Genomic DNA, 22277 nt, shown 5'->3' with positions numbered 1-22277 from the left:
TAAACTGAGTGCAAAGCTGGTGTGGTTGACCACCTGCCCTTTGTTGACTTACAGCTTTTGAGAGATGCAATGGAGCTAGAGAACAGGTTATTTGAGGAGTTGAGGCTAGGCTCCTGTCAACATGTCTTTCGCTGAGCACTATGTGTTTAGTGTAGAGATAAGGCATGCGGACACAAAATCCCCTCTTGGTCTTATTGTTGAGTATTAGAAAGATGTGCTAGGTTCAGGGGGGGAAACTTAAAAGAAAATCACCCCTTTTCTGGAGATAGCTTTCATATGTACTGCCACACAAACCCTGAATGACAAATATCTGGTCTTAGTACATCCTCAGTATGCAGCACAGTCAGGACAGTGTGCATGTAGCTGAGACAGTGGACTGACCAGAATGGACATGACAGGATGATGAGAGAAGAAAAGTAGAAAAGGAGGGAACTAGAACGTCCTAGAAACTTCTAGCATTACAAGCTGTTGGTTCTGTGTCACTGGAGCATCAAATGGAAGATAGTTGAAGGGAGACAAGAGAGGTCGGCATATTTAGTTAACAAACGGGTGTGACAGATAATATAACGTATGCTGTGAGAATTATCTAAAGTAATGTAAACACTGGGAAGGGATGGGCCATGGAGAGCTTCAGGAGGGAGTACAGCCTTTGGAGTGGGTTGGACGGGGAAAGAAGCAGTCCACACTCAGGACTGGTACAATGTCTTGGATGAAGTTATGGAGGCACGGATTGGTCAATGCCTTTGAAGTGTGAGGTCTGGTTAACAATAGCACAGCCCTGAGGGTGTGGGCAAGGCTTACTACTCTTTAGATAGGAAGAAAGTGGAGCTGGGAAAACCAGAGAACAGGTTTCTACTTCGAAAAGGAAAGCAGGGATAATGTCAATTACCAGGACAGGGAGTATGAAAATGGAATGGGTGCAGAGAGAACACAGAGGGCTTGTCAGTTCTGGAATATGTGGGAATTTCTGGGGTGCACTGGCTAGTGCTATATAGACGCAGACGACGGATGCACAGAGCTCAAACTTCAGCAAAGGATCGTGTTTGGCCAAGCATCAACAGCAGGCTGAGGGCATAGCTGGCGAACGTTACTAGCCACAGCTGTCTCTCTGTGACCACTGCTTAGCATAGACCGTATGTACTGGACTAGCGCCCCATGCATTCACTGCTGGGCTAAAGGCAGTTGGGTTTAGTAGACCAACAGTAAGCATTTTATGAGAGACGGGCTTTGGGACTGGAAACTGAGGCTTGAAATTGGGCAGAAGGGGAGGAAAGGAAAACTGCATGGGAGAGGCCTTGGGTTCAGCAATCATGATGTCTGAAAGAGCTGGCTGAGAGGCATCTATGTCAGATAGCGCATTCAGGGCTATGGAGTCGTGAAGGCTTTAGAAATTCTTTAAAAATAGCTGGCAGTTCAATGAAGCACTGATAGCTGCTAGGTGTCTCTCTCTACTTGTGCAGCCAGGGCTACCCTGGAGAGGCTAGCCCTCTTAAAGAGGAGCCTAGAGACGGGAGGACTACAGAGCGAGGAGCTCTTGGCTACCTCCTCTAAGAAGGCAAAATAGCCTATGGCTTCCACAAGTGAACACATGGGTACCTGACAGAACCACAAAGCCTGTGCTTTAGGGCATGCACACAGAATGCTTAGTCACTGGGGAGGCTGGCATCCAGCAGCTCAGCACACAGCACTGGGTGCTAGCACACTCAGGGCTAGAATTGTGGAGAGATTGGAAGCCAGACCTTGGATTTTCATCAGCATAACTGAGCCCATAACATCCTGGAGAGTCCCTTTGATTCTCAAAAGTTCAGGTTTAGTCTATTTGTCCAGATTGCAGGTTATTCCCTGGATAAAAACAAAACAAAACAAAACAAAACAAACAAACAAACAAACAAAAATAATCTATAGGGGGCTGGAGAGATGGCTCAGTTGTTAAGAGCACTGGATTTTCTTCGAGAGGACCCAAGTTAAATTCCCAGAACCCACACGGTGGTTCATAAATGTCGGTAACCCTATTCTGGACCCTGTGGGGCACCGTAGTGTACACGTGGCATATATTAACACATGCAGGCAAACACACACACACACACACACACACACACACACACACACACACACACAGGAAAGAAAAGCAAATAAATCTTTTTAGAAAATAGACAACCTGTGCTCTTCTACGGCTTCTGGCCTCATCTGTACATGTTGGTGCTGGGCCCGACAAGCTGGCTCTAGAAAGGAGGGATTGTAAATATTTCTGGTTTCTCTGGGCATACAACTCCTGTGGCAGATCTGCTCGGTTTTGCTCTTGTCACACAAATACAACCCTAGGCCGTGTGGAAGTGAATTAATATGGCTGTGTCCTAAAGCAACTTTGTTTTTAAACGTGGGTAGGTTTGTGTATACAAATACATGTAGGCATGCAATGACAATTAGCCAGGGAAAGTGAACATGGAGGGGTATATGATAGTATTTGGAGGGAAGAGAGAAAAGTTTTAACTAAATTATAGTTGCAAAATAAATAAATAAAAAAGGTTAAGTCGATGGGCCGGATGCCACTCAGTTGGCAAAGTGCTTGCTGCAGGGGAGCGTTGAATCTAATTGCCACCGTAGAACTCACATCTAAAACTGGATGTGGTGTGGATTAACCTCGCAATCCCCACGCTGAGGAGGCAGACACAGGGAGATCGCTGGGCTCAGAGGCCAGACCTGCTGGCCAATAGACAGGCTCCAAAGTCCCAGCCAGAGACTTTCTCAAAAACAAAACAAAATGGTCAGTGCCTGAAGAAGGAGGCCACCTGGAGCAGGTCTCTGCAACACCTCCCTGCCAGCAAACACAGAAACAAAAGGGGAGAAGATAAAGTGCCTGGGGCATACAGCTCAGGGGCAGCTCCTTTGGCCAATCCTACTTGAGACTCTGAGCCTTAGCGCTGTCAGAAGGCGGTGTCGGTATGGGAGTCAGTCTCCTTTCTGTCTCAGTTTCAGCTTTATCTGGTTTGTTACTTATTCCTGCCCACTGGACCTCTAGACTATGGAGATTACACATTAAATGATGCCCAGAGAAGAGTCAGGTGTCCAGCCAATGGCTCACACATACTCGCACGCACTCACACCATAGTAAGAGAAAGAGAGGTTGGGTCACTTTCCTAGGTGTGACCGTAAATGGTGCTACCGCGAGTAAGAGCCGAATGGCTCCGGGCCCGCTTGTGGCTGCATAGGCTCTGGAGGGCTGATTATCAGAATAATTGAGATAAGAAAAAATTTAAAAGCTCAAATAGCATGTATTTTCCCCTCCAGCACTTGCTTTTTCTAAGCCTGCTCTCTCTTTCCTTGTGTAAGCTCTAAGAAAGGAAGCAGAATTGTTTGTGTGAAGTCCATGTTGATGCGCCAAACCAAACACACACCTCATTATTAAAAGGCAATAAAAATGGGTCTAGTTGGCAGTTCAGTTCCTACAAAAAGAAGTTGCTACGACTGCTTCCCTGGCCATCTTTCTGAAATAAGAGCTGTCTTTTTCTTTTCTTTTTCACAGTGTGGCCATGATGAAAAAGTGTTTAGGGTTAATGCTGTCCATAGTGTTGCCTGGTAAATGACAGACATACGGAGACACTCATCGTGAGGGTTACAGCTGCTGAGCGGAAGTGAAGGGAAACTGAGTCATTTCCTGAGTGAGAGAGCCCCTCACCTTTGTGTCATTTTAGAGCAGAGCTCCTGCATTTGATTTTCCTCAGCTTTCATGTTTCATTCAGAACTAAGGAGACTAAAGCAGAGGTGGGAAGGGCAGAGACCACTTTCCTACACTCACTGAGGGGCATTTTCTTTTCTGAGGTACTGGGTTATTCTTACGTAGAGCAACTGAAGTAAGTAGTAGTTTTCATATTGTATGGCTTCAGTGACTTAATTTTTTTTTAATTCCATGACATTTGTAAAGCACTTTAGCAGTGATTCTGTTAACTTCACTTTTTGCTGGGGAATTTGCTTTGGGGATTTCTTGTAGGTACTGAATATAAGACTATACATACGCTCTGGCCCACAGGGGTGTGTGAGGCTAGCCGACATTTAGAAAGCGTGCACATCCATCATGGGAAGCCACTCCCTTCTAAATGTTTGTCATAGATTAATTCAAGACCGGGGAGATGGCTGGGTAGGTGAGAGTAGTTGCTGCAAGGCATGAGGATCTGAGTTCAGGTCCCCAGAATCTGTGTGAAAAGCTACGCAGGATGGCGCACTGGATAAAGATGCTTGCCACTAAGCCTGCCCAACTGAATTTCATCCCCAGAACTCCTGTGGTGGAAAGAGAGAACCAGCTTCTCAAAGTTGCTCTCTGACCTCCAGTGTTTGCACTGGCCCCTAGGTGCTCCCCTTTCCCAGTAAAGAAATAAGTAAATGCATTTTCTTTTCTAATGCTTCTAATCACAGATATGATATAGCTGTGCATACACATTTAATCCCAGCACTGTGAGTGTGTGGGGACAGATCAAATGAGAGATCTGGTCTCAAGGCAATGCAGTGGGGAGTGACAGAGAAGGGCACTAAAAGCTTCCTCTGGTCTCTGTCTATATGCACCCGCACATACACAGGAACAGTTATCCATACACATGTGCACATTTTTTAAAAAAGGATAATTTGATTCTGATATTTGGGGGAAAGAACAGGACTAATATATTTTGAAAAAGAAATCATAAATTACTTTCCTTAATATTGTATCTGTGAAGACTCCTATGGGGATAGGGAAGGAAGCAGCTGAACTACAAACCCCCGTGGCCTAAGACCTCAGTCCTCTCTCTCCGCTCGTCGCCTGCTTCCTCGCCTGCCCGATTAAGGATGGCTCTTTGCAATCAAATAGATTAGATTCCAGATCTATCTGTCTCTAGCTTTTCCTCTTATGGCTTAGAAGGAGAGCAGTGGGATCTATCAAGTTCTGAGTTGAAGCAGATAACATCCAGAATCCTATGCGTGCCTCTGTAATGAGCCCCGTGCATTCCCAAAGTGCTTGAGAGCCATTTGTCTCTGACTTCATGGAGACTAGGGCCAGAATAGAGGAAAGGGCCTTCAAGATCACCTGACCAATTGGCAAAGCCACTGCATCACGGTGAAAGAACCCATGGCATCCTGACCTGAGCCCAGCCCCTGCACCGGCTCCCAGCGCGCCCTGGCTTTCTTCCTTTGAAGATTAGCTTGACTAGCAGCTACGTGGATCTTCCTCCTTTTGGTCTTTTCTGTTCTAGAAATTGCCCTTGATAGGATCAGGTGGTTGCATTAGCATCAGCCAGGGTGGTAAAGCAATCCGACCTCCTCTCTGGGTTCCTAGTCAATGTTTGTGTTTATTAAAAACGTTGGTGAGGACAGCTGCTTGGAGCCCTCTAGCCAAGATAATAACATTAACTGGCTTTGCTGAAAGATCAATATGAGTAAAGTATATAAATATATATATGTAAACATATATACATACATATATATATATATATGTGGGGGTTATTAAGGATGCCATAGAGGTTGCTAACTAAAGCAGTGACAATGGTTGAAGCAGACATTGAACATAGACTTAAATCCCTTGTGAAGTTCCTTTAAGAAATATTTGTAAATTCTTTTAAGCCTCCTGAGAAAAAATTCTGGAAGAAAATAGGAAGGTTAACCCAGAAACTGCCCCACTATCCTTCTGTGGGGGGTGAAATGGAGACAAACTGCAAGGGGGATGGGAGGAGGAAGACCTGTGTAGTGCATCCAGGGAAAGTCATTGAAAATGCTAATTCTGTGCCCACAGACGAAAACTTTGAAGGACAGGTCCTTGTCATTGGACTCCTCAAGAAACAGCAGAGCAGAAATAAAAATAGATCATTGACCAAAAATAGCCCTTTCCAACTGAGAAGTTTTAAAGGGCTGCAGCTTTTTTTTTTCTGTTTAAAAAATTATAAACCAGGCTTTTTATTTCTCACCCAGAGAACACTGGAGATGGATGTATAGATGGTTTATGGCTACAAATCTTAGGACTCTCTGTTGAAGTTAGGGGGAGACGGTTTTATTTCTGCTTATTCTCCTACTTTGGAAGAAAAAACCCACAATACTCAGGCCCATGTAATTGTGCTGTCAGTGGCTTTAGAGGCTCCTGTCTGTTAGCTTGCTGGTTTCTCCTGAGAAGTTAGTAGTTGAAAGTTAACCACCTTTGTTCTTTAAATGAGTAGTTTTGCTAACTGTGATAGTTAGAGCTATGGTCATCTACCTTGCACTTGAAATTGTTTTGGTGTGTTTGGTGATGCCTGTGAGCACACACAACCATGCAGGGCAGTGAAGAGGCCATAGGTTGAGTTGAGTGTTCTTCTATTATGATGAGTATTTGCATTTTTATTTCCTCTGTTAATTTCATACATGAGTACAATATACTTACATTATCTACATCTCTCCTCACACCGTTCCTGGAAATCCTTCCTCTACCTCACCTCCTAACTTCATGTCATCTTCATTATCTTCCTCTTCTTCTAGTATCTCTTCTTCCTCTTTTCCCCCACTTCCTTTTCCTCTTCCTCCCCCTCTTCCTCTTTCCCTTATTCCTCTTTTTATCATAGCCCACTGAGTCTAATTAGTGGTGCCTATATGTACATAGCTAGGGTACCGTTCATTAGACCATGGACAACCTATATGGGCCTCACTACTGAAGAAACTAACTTTCCTTTACCCGGTAGCCACCAACTGCCTGCAGCTTTTAAGCTACAGCTGGGCCCTGTGAGCCCCTCCATGCCACAATGGGCGGGGACTAACGTGATCTTGGGCAGGTTTGTGCCAAGAACCAGGGCTTTTGTGAGTTCAAATACCTTAGTTTTGAGACAATGTCTCTCACTGAGCCTGGAGTTCACTCACTGGCTGGAATGGCTTGCTATTGAGCTCCAGAGGTGCTGCTTTCTCTCCTTCACAGCTGGTATCACAGGTGCATGCAGTCACACCTGGCTGCTGGAGTCCGTTGTTTTTGAGCTCTGGAGTTACAGCGGGGTGTGTGGCTGATTGGCCGTGACATATGTCTAGACTGGGATGACTCAGCAATGGGCTGTCATGATAGGCATGGGCATACCACCCCTTAAAAGCAAGACTGGCATTACCGGGCAGGCTCGGCTTAGAATCCAGTTGCCCGTCCTCTTACTCTCTAGCATATAGTCATTGACCCAGCTCTGCTCCGGGCTCTGGGCACAGACATGGAAGCCTTGGCTACACTTGGCTTGCTTTTACTTCTGACAATGAGTCAAAAAGAGTAATGAGCTGTATGTCTTGGTGGAGCAAAAAAGAAAAAAAGGAGAAGACAGATGACAGACACAGACAGACAGACAGACAGAGGGATGAAGTGGTTTGAATTATAGTTTTACATAAGATCATAGTGAGGAGTGGCCCTACTTGTATATGACTCAAGGAAGTCCCGTGTTTTGTTTTGTCGGGGGCTCCAGGTAATGGGAACAGAGGTCGGCAATGGCATTGAAGTGATATTTCGTGAGGAGACAGCAGCGGGGGCTGATGTCTGAGGAGGAGGCACAGGGCATGTAGGTCATTAGGCCAGTGTCATGGCTTTGCTTTTCACTCTGAGCTCAAACCATTGACAGGATTTCAGAGAGAGAGAGAGAGAGAGAGAAAGAAAGAAGAAGAAGAAGGAGGAGGAGGAGGAGTCCACGTGGTTGTATGTTTCTGAAGGATCACTCTGGCAGCTGTTGGAGAATAGATTGAAGAAGGGCTGGAGCAGGAGAAGGAACAGCGTGAGGAGGCGGCTGCCTTTTCCAGCCAGGAGGAGGGAATGGCTTGGGCCGCAGGGGTAAACACAGCCGAGAGAAGTGGCTGGATTCTGGGTGTACTCAGGAAGTTGTGTCAACAGGCTTGGTGATGGTTTTGAAGTGACATAAGAAGAGAATCTTGAATCCGAGACTCAGCCTACAGTTTACACCCCCTTAGACAAGGAGCTGGGCCAGTGGATCAGACCCAAGCTGAGTCAGCCACACTTGTATGAAAAAGCCTGGCCTACACTGCGATGTCAGCACTGGGCACTGAGCAGCAGGGGGATACTTGGGACTCAAAGGCCACCTAGTCTAGCTGACCTGCTGATCTCCAGGTTGAGCAAGAGACTCCCCATCTCAAAGATAAAGTGGAAAGTGATTGAGGAAGGCATCTGCTGTTTCCCCCCTAGTCTATGCTTGCATTCACATGTGCATGCACACTTCCACACGCATGTACACATGCACAGGTATGCACACATACTTTAGTATCAACTTAACAAACATCAAAACATCAATTAAAGCACCAGAAAAAAAATTATACCTATCCTGTGCCCTAAAGATTAAAGAGCCTTTATTTGCCTTGTTCTAAGGGAATATATGCAGTAGGGATTATATCTCATTTTTTTTTCATACTATGTGGAAGAGGCCTGGTGCTGTTTGGTACTCTCAGCGAGCTTATACAGTCAATGGAAGTTCAGGCCTTGGAACTCAGGTTTCCTGCATTCTTAGCATCTTATAGCAATCCTCCTGGGTCAATGTTGGGGTTATAGCTTGTGCCGTCGCAGCATCTCGGTCCTCTGAGGAGCTGAGTCAGAATGAAGCATCTCTGATACTGTTGTTGGGTATTCCTGTCACGTGAGTGCATGTGAAGATGGAGCTGCTGACCTTCAGTGAGGTCCGTTCACCTTTGCCCTTGGCGTGTGCTTGTCTTGGTGACTAGGGTTTATTCCACCCAGTTTGAGTCACTTCACTTTCATCTTGCAACTGGGGTGATTGTTTGTGGCTTGAGGACACTCTAAATTTCTAGAATAAAGCAAGAATAGTTAATGCAACTAACGGTTCCTGCCGTGACTTCAAACCCCAGTTGCTAATGGGTCACCTCGATATCCCAGTTACTACCCTTCTATGAATGAGGGCAACACCTGGCAGTGAATTAGTGCATTGTGTTCTTTGGCATATTTAGAAAGATTGTCTCACCTCTTGACCTGGTGGGTGGATTCGTGGCCAAAGAGACTGGCAAAATCTATTTATGGAAAAGAATACACACACACACACACACACACACACACACACACACACACACACACACACACAACTCTACCCATTTAGTTCATCACACGTAATAACATCGAAACACCTTAACCTCAAAATCATTAGTCTTAAATATCTCAATCAATATGGATTCTCTCAGAAATCAATTTGCAGCTACAAATATGATTGTTTAATAATTCACAAGCTGTGGGCCTCCAGGCTAGGGAAGATTAGTGTGGCAGAAGGTACAGAGGTGGTTTTTCACCCCAGATAAGATTTCAATTAAAAGGGGACAGCATCTGTGAAATGTCCCTTCACAATAGCTATGTCTGTCTCTTATGTCTATATGTGTTTTGAGGTGTGTGTCCTGCTTAGCAGAGATCAATTCCATGGTGCTTCATTGTTCTTTCTCAGATGAGAGTTGTTTAGCTCCCTTCCTGAAGTATCATAAATATTTTATTAAGACAAATCATCGCAAATTTCGGTTTTACTTACTAGATTAAAAACAATAATTTTAAGTGGCTAATGACTGGTACTAGCTCACATGAACATTCCTTACTCCAGAAATGGGAATAGAGGGTGGGAGGACATATGCCGCTCAGGGGGTATCTGGTAACTGTTTCCTGGCTTTTTTGTTTGGGATGAAAGAGAGAGAGAGAGTGAATTTCATTTGGTAGCCTTTGCATGGGGGCCCTTTGCCTGATGGCATCAGTTTGGGTGACATGACGTAGCAAGGCTTGTGATTCCATCTCACATGGAACTTTCACAACCGGCTGCTGACTGTACATACACTTTATTTAGACCTGGCTTCATGCCCACTTTCCATCCCACCGTTACATAATGTGGGAACAGTATTTACTAATGGTCCTGCCAGGTCAGACTTTGGTTCTTCCTTCCCTGTCTCTTCTCCATCAACTTTTCTGGCCCATGAATCTCTGTAAACTGGCGTAAGAGAAGAACAGCGCCCCTCCCCCACCCGCAGACACTCCTCAGCCACTGACTGAAATGTTCTACATGATTTCATAACGGAATAGATAACTGTTGGGACGAGGGTTGCCAGGGTCACTGCTGTACACCCTGGAGGATGTCCTGTCACCTGAATGACTTGGTTCTGCCCCCACCCCGGGCCACACCCCCATGTAGGGCTGGGTGACCTTTCTGTCTATTTGCATAATCTTCCTTCCTTAGATTTATTCTCTGTGCCTGGGTCAAAAAACAGGGCTCATTAATAAACATTTATTGAGCACCAACAGGGTATTATGTTCCAGGCATATTCCCTTCCCTGTAGGGTTGGAATCCACAATTTTGGCTCCCAGCAGTCACCTCTGCCCCGATTTTGAGGAGGGCAACTTATCCAAGCAATTGAAAAAGGACATTCAAATATTTGTGCACTTCAAAGGGAGATAGTCCTTCATCTGAAATGTCCTTCTGCATGGCCACAACTTCTAAGTATTCCACTTGCCTCCTAAAGCAGAGTGAACTCCGGAGTCTCTCGATTCAGATAAGCCAGGATACGGTTAAAATATTAACACTCTCAGATAATAATTAGATTCTCGGGTTAAGCATCTGTGCAGTTAGGTATGAGGGCTAGGGAGGAGGGAAGAAACCCTCATAAAAGAGGAGAGCGTTGTCAAGGTCGTTGGCATGTCATTTTTAAAGTCACCGGGCTAGGTAGCCATTGTGCTAAAAATTCGATCAGTAGGCGAAGTTGAAACCGACACGATGTTGTTGGGATGTATGAAGCTTTTTACTGAAGCATGATAAATAATTGAAAATGCCTTCAGCAAATTCCTGCCTTAATGGGAAAATACTTTGTCATGCAGTTTTTCAATTAGTACCCACTAATTCAAATTGGTTTATCATTTAGCCAACTGCACATTAGATTTTTAGTGATGCATTTTTTTCTCATCTTCGTTTTTGTTTGTGGATTTTTCCAGTTGGTAGTAAAACTTGGACGGCTCTTCTAGCAGGTCTCCCAGTAGTTCTTGGCATTAAAAAAAAACCTATTGATAAATACCCAAAAAATATAGGGAGATAATCACAAACAGGGAGTCCATTGATTCTAACTCCAGTGAAGGCTAAAAGGCTGGAACAGTCAAACTCTGCGAGACTGTATGAGGAGAAGTGACGATCTTTCTTTGTGCCTTGGCTTCCCTTCAGACTCCAGGCCATGCACACATGTGGGTTCTGACAGAAATGCCACACCTCAGACGTAAAACCCTGTTTGCAGATTTCTATGAAAGGCCTAATAGTTAAAAATGAGGCACCTGAAAACCAGCCAGTCAATCAATTAGGTATTTATTAGGAGCTGAAGGTGAACTCATTGTTGGATTAGATCAATTGTTGCAGTCAGGAGAAAATAAAAGCGATTTATCTCTGTATGCCTCCACCCCATTTGATGGAGGGGAAAGCCAGGCCCAAAACAGAGTAGCCTAGATACCAGGAGGAGGTTCTCAGCCCTTATCCATCCAGTTGCTTACTGAGAGTCTTCACATCCAGGCCACTGATGGGACAAATGTCCTTTAATATTTACTGGCTCCCTCACCATTTAAATACAACGTCTATGACAGTATTAGTGATAGTCTCTACCATAGAGTAACAACCGGCACTCAGTAGACAGGAAATGAAGGAACGTGTGAATGAATGACTGACCTTCTCACACAAGGTAACAGGATGAATGACACTGGGAGGTCAGGTAGGAGCTGGTCTAGGTGAGGGAAGTGTGGAAACAGAGAAAAGAACCCTGCCAGATAAGGCATGGAAAGTAAGACCTTCATATCAGCATGCCCCAAGGTAGAATGCATAGGCATAAATCTAACAAAAGATCGGCAAGACATTTGTGAGCAAAACTGCACAACTCACGAAAGAAATCAAAGAACTAAACAAACAGATCACTATTCCAGATTGATGAGTAGACATGCTCCTTATCAATGGGACGTCAGTTCTGCCAGGCCCCGTCCACAGACTCACTGCATCACCTGTCAAAATCTTAGAAAGCTACTCTGTGGTATTGACATGCCAATGCTTAGATGCACATAGAGTCGCAGATGACTTAGGATAGCTGATGCAATACTGAGGAAGAGCAGAGCTGGAGGACTGACAGTGGCCTTCACTAGAAGTGCACAGTAGTCATGGCAATGCTGGGAGTGGATGGATCTGAAGGATGACAAAGGGCGTGGAGAGCCAGAACCACAGTACGATGTCAATGGATCTCCAGAAAAGAGAAGCACAGGTAATATAAAAGAGAACCAAGAGTTCCTGAATGAGGCCGGGACAGCAGGCGTGCACGTGCAGTAAGCAGATCCTACCCAAATATTATATTCTTCACAAATATGGTTCATACAACTAAACATAAGCGGCACAAGTACAAAAGCTCTGGAAGGCATCAGGAGAGGCGATGACATTTGCATCTACTGTAGCAAAGAATTTGGGGTGGGGGGAGTGACACCAAAATTACAATTAGAAAATGAGGGACGTATGCTATAGCATCAATAAAATTTTAAAATTGCTTCATGAAGGACACTGTCCTGCAAAAGAAAATGGGAAGACAGCTCACATACTGCGAGAAAAGATTTGCAAGCAATGTATCCAATGAAGGATTTTTTTTTACCAAAAAACTTAACCAATAATCCAATTAAAAAAATGTACAAAAGATCCAAACAGACACCACCAAAGTAGGTCAACAGATGGTACGTGAGCATATGAAGACACGCCACATTCTATATCGTTAGAGAATTTTAGATTAAAGGAACAGTGGTCAGGCTGAGACAAAGGATCGTGCTTAGGAAAAGTCGTGGTGTCTAGCTGAGACAGGTAGGCACGCAGGAGTGCTGAGGTCTGTGGCCTGAAACACGAGGAGGGCCAAACAGAAAGGAATTGGTCAGTGAGCTTACAGGCTGCGAGTTTATCCTTCTCGCTTTAGAATACACAGTGTTGGTGCTTATAAAAGCAACCACGCTGTGTGCAGTCGATTGGTTTGGCAACTGATGGCTGTCTGTGTAGGTGCTCAGCAGTGCGGTGGTCTTTACAACAGGCGATTTTAAAGAAAAGGTTGGGTCTAGCTTTACTCTCAGCAGAAGCACACTGGCGTTCCCTCTACTCTGGAGGTGAATGATGTGGGGGGAAGAAAAAGTGCAGGAGAAGAATCCGACAGGACAGTGCTCTGTCCATCTCATAGGTGAGCATGTGCCTGGTAGGGCTTCCGTTCCATGGCCAGCTTCTGCCGTTAAAGATGACTCCAGGAGGTGAAGTAGGACTTGAGGGTGAAGGGAAAGTATGTCAGCAAGACACAGCCCCTCAGAGAACCAGAGCTGTGGTGTGTGAGAAGCCTGGCCTACTCTCGGGGGCACAATGAGTGGATGCAATAAACCTTTGTCAGAACTTTGTCCTTCGGCCAATTCTTTCCTTGGCAAATATAACCCATGTCATCACTCCATTACTTCAAGCGTGGGGCTACACACTACAGTGTCCGCATTTTCTGGAGCTCCTGGGAATTGCAGACTTCTGGTCTCCACCCCGGACTGATCGAATCTATATTGTAACAGGGTCTTCAGGAACTTTATTAGTACAGTGAACTTGGAGACAAGTGGCCCGGAAGGAGGTAGAACTCAGACTGGAGTGAAACCTTAGCGCACAGCTGCACATCAAGCACCATCCTAGCACCTGCCGGCATCCCAGAGTGCTGCGTGCACACCTACACACTTGCAGAAGAGCAGTTCCCATCAGGACCAGGAGTGCATCTGACTGAGCAATCAGTCACTGAGAGGATGGGTTCAGGCCATAGGAAGGCTTATGAAACGTTAAGCAGTAGACAGAGGATTTAGAAGTGGGATATAACACATGAAAAGCCTGCCTCCTAGTCCTGTAGAAGCTGCATATCCTGAACAGCTGTAGGCCTGTTGGCTGAGGCATGGAGTCCAGGTTAAGACACCTTGTTGTCCTGGTATGGTAGTCCTGTTAGGCGAGTGTGTCTCTGAGTGTGAGGCGATCCTGGTAATGACATTCAAACTGGAATGTCTCCAACCAAGGGAGTAATGAAAAACGGGAAATTTTGAGTTTGAAGTTCTTCTACAGGGATTGAAAAACATGAGTCCGCTGGAAAGCAGCCAGGGTCACAGAACACCTTGGGGTTGACAGCTCAAGTTGAGGTCTGAATTTCAAGTCATTTGCATTGTTTAGAGAAAAGCTGTTTGAGGGGGGATTTTAGGAGATTAACCCTTGACACAGAGATGCTATGGTTGAGGGAGACACCAGCCAGCAAGTGTATTTTAAGTTACATAGTGCTTGACATGTAAACAATGCATTTGCCTCACATTTCCGTGGTTAATCAAAAACTAACTCCCCAAAGATATTTTGTACCTTCTTTCAAAATCTGACTCTCCATCAAATGGAATTTCTTAGAAAAAAATAAAAAGTAATGAAATGTGATTAGTGCAAATGTCTCTGAAATTTATTGTACTATTAAAATCCTATTGGGTCTTTGTTTATGAAATGTATTTTTCTGTATTTGAGGTTTAGGAAGGCGTGATAATGAGGCTGTGAAGATTCACGGCCTCTTTTCTATGGCTTAATTTAGGCTTTATATCAAATATGTAAAATAACATTATATCTTCCCACCACCTCTGTGCATCATACATTTTATTATTACTTTCCTGCCAGAGATTTTTCCCCTTCTTTTCTCCTCTTATAAATACAGAGCTACCAGAAGTAGAGACATTTTTAATATAGACAGCCATTATCTGGACCAGCATGAAGAGCTGGTCCTTCCAGGCCTGCCTCTTGGGTCAAGTGAACATAGGGTTATACTAAGTGTCAGTCACTGCCCTCCCTTCTCTGCACCTGTCCTCTGTTTAGCAAGTGCACTCTCCACTCTGTGCTGGCATTGTCTAAACTCCTCATTGCTTGTGAGCATCTCAGCAGAGTTGCCCATTGGGTACAGACAGACATGAGCACGCTAGACACACACTTTGCGGGTGGTGGTGGTGGTGGCGGTGGCGGTGGTGGTGGCGGTGGTGGTGGCGGTGGTGGCGGTGGTGGTGAGATTGGAAGAAAACGAATGGCTTCAGAAGGCAAAGTGCTTTGATGGGTCTTTCCAGGTAAGGCATCCTTCATCTTTGCAAGTGTGATTCTCAGGTCGGTTCCATGGTTTCTTTGCTCTTTGCCTGTATTATCGTGGAGATCTCACATAGTTCCAGAAGACAAAGACCAAAGCCCTACATAGGGTCAAGAGGTCTTGTCTGACCTCTCTCCATGTCTCATAGCTTATCTCTCCCTGGTGCCTTCTGCCCAATAAGGCTGCCCCGTTGCCTTCTCTTGGATCCTTCTTTTAGCATGGGGGTCTGGATGCACGTGCCTGTGGTAGTATCTACTTAGAATCACCAAGACTTGCTTTGTCTAGTTATTATGTCTTCCTCTTTAAAAGAGCACTCTCACACTCCCATCCTCTGATAGCCTTGCCTGGCTGTCCTGTCTCCTGCGAATCCTTCGAGCACTTCCAGATCACTTACTTTTATAATACAGTTTTGAATAATTCCCTTCCTTCCCATGGAACAGATTCTCTGAGGCTGAGACTGTGTTCTCCCAGCATGCACTGCAGAGCCCTGCACAGAGAAAACCTTCTACACACGCCCTGTGGGGGCCAGTGAGCACAGTTCCAGCTCCCCTCCTCCAAGCGTCTCTACAGGCAGCCTGCATAGTTCCTATCTACCACGATGTGATCAAAAGGCTTTTATAGGTCAGAGGCCTGTTTTAAAAACTTTATTTGGAGATAATGAAGGGAGAGAAACAAGTTCAAGTTTTACAAGATGGAGAGAACTAGTGCTATCTAGTGGGGGGTACTTGATGTTTTCAAGTCCTTGGAGACCCCAAGAAAGATGGCACAAGCGAGTGTTAGTGAGCCAGCCCCACCTGCCCTGAGCCCAGTTCTGAGGGGCAAAGCTGCTCCCATCCTCCCCTCCCTTCCATTCAGGCAAGATTAATTCTCTAAAGCAATGATGGTTTACAGCCTCCGAAGGCAACTCTGTCACCTCTCTTGTCATCCACACTACTTTCTGGACACTTCCTGCTGCCTAGTGCAAGTTGCTTTCACTGCCATTTGAAAAGCCCAATTGTCCTCTATATAGACAAACCACATGTACCCTGTGCCTTACAGTGTGCAAAGTGTTTTAAGAGCAGCACCTGGTTAGGTGTTCCAGAAAGTGAGTGAGTTGAATTTTATTTTCTTTCCTTTCACAATACAGCCGTGAGCAATTATGGAAAGTGCTCAGGGCCTGGTGGCTCCCACATGGCACAGGTAGGTCTTAAACCCAGATGTTTGGGTGTGTGAGCTGCAACGTCAGAAGCCACTGTTCTCCTGCTCTCATCCTTCCACAGGTGATACTGGCAAAGTAGCCCTGGAACAGGACAGCTTTTCAGAATGCTTCAAAACAATTCTATTTTGAGGATTCCTTACATTGTGGTTCCTATGCCTGCTGCTGTTTCTCTGCTTTGCTTTTTCAGTGACAAGATTTGTTAGACTAACAGCATCTTTTAGAATCTAGCACCAAAAACCTTCATTGCTTGTGGGAACCTGCTTTCTGCAGAGTGAGGCAGCAATGCAGGACTTTACTGGCTAAACCTGTGGTCTCAGATGTTTGTTAGCAGTCCTTTCTATGCCATGCTGTCAAATGGCATCTTTAAACGTTCACAGATAAGGGCATTTTGGGCACTTAGCTCTACTAAACCCCACTCTCTTGGAATGAAGATAGAGAAGAAATGACAGAAGCTTGAAGAATCCCAATGTTCCCAGATGGGGAGAAACAGTCAGGTGACCAGTCCAAAGTGATACTCAACAGCCTCCCCTGCCCCTGAGGTTCCCAGCTACTAGCATGCTGCCTGTTTGAAGAAAAACAGCTGTTTCTCCATGTCCCCTTTTTCATTGTATTACTTGTATATTATTAGTGGCTTTTTTCTTCCCTCCCTCCCTTCCTACTTCCTTCCCTTCCTCCCTCCCTCCCTCCATTCCTCCCTTTCTTTTTGGCACAATATTAAGTAACTCAGGCTGGCTTTAAATTCACCCTGTAGCTGAGGGAAAACCTTGAGTTTCTGATTCTCTTCCCTGCACTTGTCAGGAGCTGAGTCACAAGCATGCACCACCACGCCAGAGCTACGTGTGTTAGCCATAGAACTCAGGGCTTCACGTGCACTAGATAAGAACTCTACCAAAGGAGCTGCCTCATCCGCCTCGTGTTCATTACTTTTGTGTCACTGTGACTAAATCCAAGACAGAGACATCTTCAGGGAGTGAGGGTTGATTTTGGCAGTGGGTACAGACAATGTGGCACACAAGCTTGTTCAGTAGTGATGACAGGTCCCAGAAGTGGCTTCTCATATGGTACCAATCAAGGGAACCAGACACAGGCTGGGATAGAACACTCCAAATCCTCTTCTTGGAGGCCCCTCGCTCTGGCCGACTCTCCTTCCCCAAAGGCCCCAGAACCTTCTCAAGCAGCATCGCCAATGAGATGTAGGGGCCTGTCAAGGGTGTTTTACATCAAAACTCTGGGAAAGTCTATCTAGGCTTTGTCTGAGAGTTAGAACAAAGCTTTAAAACTTAGGCTTTCTGTTCAGGGTTGTAATAAGGGGAAGAATTTTGTCTGGAGTATATAAATTATCCAGCTATTGTTTAGGAATAATCATCAAATTTTTTTTCTAGGAAAAATAATTTCAATAGTGATCTTATCATGAGAAGCCTACTAGGTAATTCTTTTAAAGTGAGTAATCTGTAGTAAATATTATGCCATAATTTGGGGTGTGTGTGTGTGTGTGTGTGTGTGTGTGTGTGTATGTGTGTGTGTGTGTATTTTCTCTTTTAGCCAAATGGTTTTCAATAGCAATTACTGAAGTGTCAATGACCTTCTCATTCAACGGAATTAAAAAACTTAAATGAAGTTTTACTAGTATCAGTCTTTGTTGTCATACAGGTAATTGAGAACAAGATGTATGCTACAACAATGCCATCTATGGTCAGTTGCTTTTCTTTGAAGCAAGGTAAAATTTTGCATGGGCTTCGACAAAGAGCAGCCTAAAATAAAAGCCCAAGTGTGTTAGCTTCTCCTTTAGCGCTTGTGTAAAGAACTAAACAAACAGGATGGTTGAGGAAACCCCCGTGTAAGCAGCTGGGGAAAGTCAAGACCCTACTTTAAAAACAAATTCCCCACAGGAGATAACAAATGTGCTACATATTTTCTAAGCGCATATGGCTTCTTCCTTTTTCTGTATTGTGTCCTTTGATGACTTTTTCCTTTTACTTAGATTGAATTTTCAGTCTTTTCCTTCATGGCTTGCTTTTTAGTTATTGTGAGAATAATACTCTTTTGATGATTGGACAGTCAGACAAATATTCATTAGTATTGTCTGCAGGATCTGGAAGTTTGCTCTTTGTGGCTTCTAAGATGCTTTGATTTGCTGTTGTGTGGAGAGCTGGGAGGAGATTCTCTAAGATGACTCATGTCAAATGTCTAGGAGGCATTTCTTGAGGAGCCCACCTCTTCCTCACAGCTGTGGGGTTTTCATCTGTGGGTATAGAGTTTCTGTCTAGTATGGTCCCTATGTTAGAACACTCTGTGATGCTCTCTGTCCATTACCCTCTCATCGGAGAAATAACATTCTGTGAAACAATAGCTTTCTGATATATTTGTGTGTGTCGTGGCAGCAGGAAGATGAACAAATAAATGCAATGTATTCACACAGAGACATGCAGGGGAGCTGTGGCATTCGTGATGATGGCGACCAGTGACTCAAAGGTGTGCAGTCTAGTGAGAAAGCAATAACCAGAGAGGAGCTCAGACAGCTGTCCTAGGGTTGTGTAAAGGAACAGAACTGACTGACTGTGTGTGTGTGTGTGTGTGTGTGTGTGTGTGTGTGTGTATGTGTGTGTGTGTGTATGTATATATGTATGTATGTATTATGTATGTATGTATTTAAAGGGGATTTATTAGTGTGGCTTATAGCCTGTGGTCCAAGTAGTCCAACAATGCTGCCTCCCCATGGAAAGGCCAAGAATACGATAGTTGTTCAGCACACTAGATTGGATGCTTCAGCAGTCCCAGTCTGGGGCTGGAGTCCTGAAATTTCTAGAGAACTGCTGGTTTTTGGTCCATATTGGAATCACAAAGAAATAGGTTCTAATACAAGCGATGGAGCCCTTCAGCAGCAGGGTAGATGAACTTGGCAGCCAGGTGAGGGCAGGCAGGCAGAAACCAAAAGCTTTTTTCTTCCATGTCCTTTTATGTGGCTGCCACCAGGAGGCATGGCCTGGATTTAGGGTGGTTTTTCCCAACTCAGATGATCTAATCAAGAAAATCCCTCATTGATTACAGATATAGTCAAGCTGACAAGCGAGATTAGCCACCTTAACTGCAGAGTGCTATCTTGCAGCAATAAAAACCAGAATATTTTAAGAAGGCATTTGTGTGACAAAACTACTAAGGAAATCAGAGAATAGTTTTGCATATTAAAGGTGGTATTTACACCTCAGAGGAGTGGGGCTGTGTATGAGTCTGGCTGCCTAGCAGAAGCTTTGTGCTTGGGCAGTAAGCCTGGCTTACACCAGGAACTAGTACAGGAAAGTGCCTTGGATTCCTACATTGCATACAGAACTTATGTGGGGTGTATTTCCTCCTCCTATGGCACAAACAAAACCTACCATCCACGTGTAGGCATTATAGTGATCTTATAGAAGCAGTGCAAGGCCCTAGAATGTTTTCTTTTCTATGAACTACATACTTCTTAAATCTTCTAGTTCTAATTTAAGTTTACACACATCCCAAACTGATAAGACACAATAAAGCTAAAACCCTGACGGTAGGAGAGACGAGCAAAGAGGATTTAACTTAAATGTCCATCACTTCACCCTAATCTGCAAAGTAAGAATATCCCTTAGGGGTGTTTTGTGAGGATTAATATGTAGCGGGCACCTATAAAGGATACATTGCCCGTTTTATTATTACTACACTCAACAGGATCTTTATTTGTGTGAATGCTCAGGTGCATATATTCATCACTTTCCCCATTGCTGTGACCAAGTAGCCTACAAGAATTACCCTAAAGGAGGGTTTTCTTTGAGGTTGTCAGGTACACTCTACCATGGAGCAGGAAGCATGGCGCCCAGCATGGGGCAGCTGGCCATGGTGCGTCTGTACTCAGGAAGCAGAGAGCTGACTGAAAATGGGGCCACAGTGTACACCTTCAAACTGGTCTCCTGTGACTCATATCCTCCAGCAAGTTTCCCTCCCCTTAAAATCTTCCAAAATAGTGCCACCAGCTGGGGACTAGTTCACAGATGTGAACCTATGGGGGATATTTCAAATTCCAGCCAATGGCTTTTAATTTGAAGATGTTTGACTCACACATGTCCTCATTAGTTTTGACAAAGCCTCTTGACACAGCCTAGAGTCACTGGAGAAAGGAATTGTTTAGATTGGTCGGTGGACATATTGGTGAGGGACTAGAGCCTAGTGGATTGTGAGTGATACCATCCCTAGGCAGGTGGTCCCGGGCTGTAACAAAGCTTGCTGAGCTTTAAGACTTGAAACCTGAGAGAGGCAGCTGGCCAGCAGCAGCCTCCACAGGCCCTTCTATACTCCCTTACCTAGGAAGTGAGTTCCCTGGTGAAAGACAACTGGGATATAAGAATAAGCCAAGTGGGCTGGAAAGATGGCTCAGAGGTTAGGAACACTGACTGCTCTTCCAAAGGTCATGAGTTCAAATCCCAGCAACCACATGTTGGCTCACAACCACCTATAATGAGATCTGTATACATAATAAATAAATTAAAAAAAAAAAAAGAAGCCAAGCAAACCCTCCTTTCCACAAAGTTACTTTTGAATAAGGATGATACTAGAAAAAAAAACCTGTTTATTTAAACTACATTTAAATATCATAGATTTTAAAACACTGCCTGCTTGAAAGAAATAAATGTAAGATTATAACTTAAGTAGTCAAATTTACGGCTTATAATTGATAAGTAACAACTTGTTTATTTAAGTTGATAAATATTTCAGATGTACAACCTTCTCAATATTTGAGAGGGTTCAATTTTTGTTGCGAGTAGGAGACCAGGGATGAGCAGGATAGCTGGATAGCGACCAGGGAACTCATTGTTTGGGTTTTGGTATAGGAAGAAAAGAAAAAAAACAAGAAGTAGGTAGGGACAGTAAGAAAAAAGATGGGGTCAAGATGAGCACAGAATAAGTTTTGGCTTCATCTTAATAGTTCTATGAAGAAGATAAAGTTGAAATTGAGTATAAAGAAAATGGAGGGTGTGGTTGCTATGTCATGTAGAATATTGTAAAGACCAGAAGGAAGTGAGAACATACGTGGGTGTCTAGCACCAGAAGTTTCCCAGGAGTCTCCAGCTGTGATGATGGCCTGCTCGTGGACCATGGCTGAGGTGTTGGCAAAAGGCTAAACTTCCCTGTGAGGGCGAGCTCTCAGGACTGAGTGCCCAGAAGATTGTGCTGTGCTGAGGACATGTCGAGGCTGGGACTTTTACAAGGAGATACATTTGCTATTGGACTGCTTTGAGCTTAATAATGGATTTGAGCAGACATATTACAAAGAGAGATATAGAAATCACCAATAACATGCAAACATATCAAAATCATTGGTTATCAAGGAAAGGTGAGTTAAAACTACAGTAAAGGGGCATTTCATACTCAATGAAATACTAAAGTGGAAAGAAACAGTACAAATAAATTCCTGTTGACAGTAACCAAGTGTTCAACAATCAGACAGGTTCTGAGCTTAAGTCTGTGTGTGTGTGTGTGTGTGTGTGTTCACACACAAATATTTGAAAAACAGGTAGTTTATAAGAAATCAAAATTTCTACCCTGTTGTGAAAAAAGGAAACAAGATATTATTTCCACCACCAAAAACAATCACCTTATTGTCAGTTCCTGGAATCTGTCAAGGTAAAGCTTTGACAATTGAAACCGTGGCACACTGTCCTCTGCCAGGTGACTGACCAGGCCATGTCAGGAGGGAACCTGTAGAGTGACAACAGTGTCCTCGGCTTGATTTCTTTGGTTTTGAGAATGTACGAATTTGTAAATATTTATCAAATTTTACACCTTACTTGTGCACGTAATGCATGTGTGTGGTGTATATGTGTGTGTCTGGATTTGTGTGGGTGCACATGTATGTGGCGGCCAGAAGTCACTGTTGGTTTTTTTTCTCAGTTCTTCTCCACTTTGGTTTTGGAGACAGGGGCTCCCACTGAACCTAGAACTCACTGGTTCGGCTAGGCTG

The 22277-nt window shown here is 44.4% G+C and overlaps 1 protein-coding gene across 10 annotated transcripts in view; it reads left to right on the top strand.

Annotated features, from left to right (window-relative positions):
• Positions 1-22277, top strand: part of ESRRG (estrogen related receptor gamma) — a 604250-nt gene that overhangs the window by 142906 nt on the left and 439067 nt on the right. The window lies entirely within an intron of this gene.

The sequence above is a fragment of the Acomys minous genome (genome assembly GCF_964271855.1).
Source record: "Acomys minous genome assembly, chromosome: 1".
Taxonomy (NCBI): Eukaryota; Metazoa; Chordata; class Mammalia; order Rodentia; family Muridae; genus Acomys; species Acomys minous.
This window is presented reverse-complemented; position numbering and strand designations above follow the sequence as displayed.